This window comes from Amblyomma maculatum, chromosome 2 (assembly GCF_055883805.1).
Source record: "Amblyomma maculatum isolate TAMU_Amacu chromosome 2, ASM5588380v1, whole genome shotgun sequence".
NCBI lineage: Eukaryota > Metazoa > Arthropoda > Arachnida > Ixodida > Ixodidae > Amblyomma > Amblyomma maculatum.
The window spans coordinates 180,425,173-180,427,588 of record NC_139345.1 but is presented as its reverse complement, the minus strand read 5'-3'; the positions used below and the strand labels follow the sequence as shown (position 1 = coordinate 180,427,588).

General features: G+C 45.5%; 1 pseudogene; it reads left to right on the top strand.

Annotated features, from left to right (window-relative positions):
- Positions 1 to 662: 662 nt before the first annotated feature.
- On the top strand, positions 663 to 2,003 carry LOC146200538 (uncharacterized; annotated as a pseudogene).
- The last annotated feature ends 413 nt before the right edge of the window (positions 2,004 to 2,416 follow it).

Sequence of the window (2,416 nt, the reverse complement as noted above, 5' to 3'; positions counted from 1 at the left end):
TGGCCGTCTGAGTTTTTGTATTTTCCGTGTTTCCTGCTTTCTCTGGGAAAAAATCGTACAAATGAGGGTCTGTTATAGTACAAGTAATGGAGTGTGGTTTGTTCAGGTGCTCTTCAACGCAGCTTTACCATTTGCTGTTTAAGGTCACTGTTTTGTTAGAAGTGCGCTTTCAATTTTCTGGGTGATACTGTCAATCTGTCTTCATGAATTGTGTTTATGTTAATTCATTAAGGGTTGTGTAAAAAAAGTTAATGTACCAAAGTTTAAAAGCATGACAGGTAAAAAATTGCAGTAAACATTATTTAATGGTGAGGGTGAAAAAGGAAACCAATATATATAATGGTGATCTGCACAAAAATCCAGCAAGCAACACACACTGCTGGGAAAGATGAACATCTAGCAGTAGATCAGCCACATCAAGGGAAGAGAGGTATATGAGCAACAAAGGATGCGCTTTTAGTAGCTGGCTACTGCAGTAAAATCAAATGCTTCACTTCTAAAACATTACTGTAATTAGACATAATCTCCATAGCTGTAAAATTTGCCCATTTCTTTGCAAATGTTTTTCATACATCTTAATTTAAGTCCCAATGAGCCACTGTTGCATTAAAAGCAACAGCTAAGGTGGGCTCGGTGACTGCACCACAGCGCAGCCACCTAATCCACTTACCTTTGCGATGCAGACGACCGTCCTCGCATTTGGCAGCCTGCTGCTGCCGTCCCTGGCAGGCCTGTCTACGGGGGCGCCATCGGTGTGCGCACTGCCGTACACTGGAGATGACCCTGGCTCCTGCCATCCACCGCCCGGCGAGTGCTCGTCCCTACTGGATATGCCGCCAGAGGAGCTGCACACACCGGAAATCACAGTACCATGGATAGCCACATCGACATCAGCAACAATGCCAACATGTATAAAAGAGCTTAACCCGCTGACACCGCTTCGTGGGCTCGGTGACTGCACCACAGCGCAGCCACCTAATCCGCTTACCTTTGCGATGCAGGTCAGTACACCGTAAGCCCTCTTCGCTAAAAAATCCAGTAATTATATCTTGGTGCAGTTTCCGAGTCCGCATTGCTGTGTCGCCATTGCCGTTGAGTGTGCTCACGTAATTCATTCCTTGCTCATGCTATCAGGTGACGTTGAGACTAACCCTGGTCCTGAGGGCAACGCTGCTGTACTCGCTGAACTACAGAAGCTAAACGCGGGACAGACCCTGTTGATTACGGAAATACAGGGCCTCAAAACACAGCTGAACACAACAGATCAAACCATAGCAAGCCTAGACAAACGAATGGCCGATCTCGAAACGCATTACCAAACACTTCTTCACCTCAAAAACGATATTGAAATAATGCAGTCAACCACAATCGACCAAGCTAAAAAGATTAAAGAACTAGAAACACGTCTGGATGACGCGGAAAACCAATCACGTCAGAACAACCTTATTTTCTATGGCATCCCTGATCCTGCTAGCGCTGAAACGTGGGCTGAGTCAGAAAAACTAGTCATTGATGTTTGCCGCAATAATCTTGATATAACCTTGGAACCTAACGACATTGAAAGAGCGCATCGCTTCGGAAATCATTCAGCCGACCGAATTCGTCCCGTAATCGTAAAATTCCTATCTCATAAAACCAAAGACGCACTGTTATCAAATGGCCGTAAATTGAAAGACACAAACTACAGTATCGGAGAGGACTTCTCCCGTACCGTTCGACACGCGCGTAAACAGTTGCTAGCGTTTGCCAAAGCCAATTCTAACAAGTACTCCTTGCGCTTCAAAACCCTGCACATCGGCTCAAAACGCTACGTATTTGACGCATCATCCCAAGCCGTTAAGGAAATAGCATAGCAATTGCCCCGTCACAAAACTTTAACAAATCGTCGACCCGCTCCACCGCACAATGTTCTCTCGTTTTCGACAATATTCACTAACATCCGTAGTCTTCTTCCAAAGCGCGAACTCATATCAAACATCATGTCGTCATCCGGGAGCAACATACTAATACTAGCAGAAACTTGGGTAAATAGTGACGTAACGGATGCGGAAATTTTGGCCGATTTACCCAACTACGAAGTGTATCGAAACGATCGAAAAGGCAAACGGGGGGGCGGTGTTCTCGTTGCCATTCATCAAGGCATATCATGCTCTGTTGTTGACGTCGCATCCGACATTGAAGCCATATGGCTCATCTGTCGCGCTCCCCCTGTAACAGTTCTGCTTGGCGTTTGCTACAGGCCCCCCCAGGCTAATCCAGACTTCCCACGTCATCTGAACAACATCCTTCATAAACTTGTTTTCACATATCCAAATGCCCGTATTCTTCTTTTTGGTGATTTTAACTACCCGGATATTGATTGGCAGAACATAGCTAGTTCCACAATAACGTGTCATGCAGAGGCGAAGAACTTCAT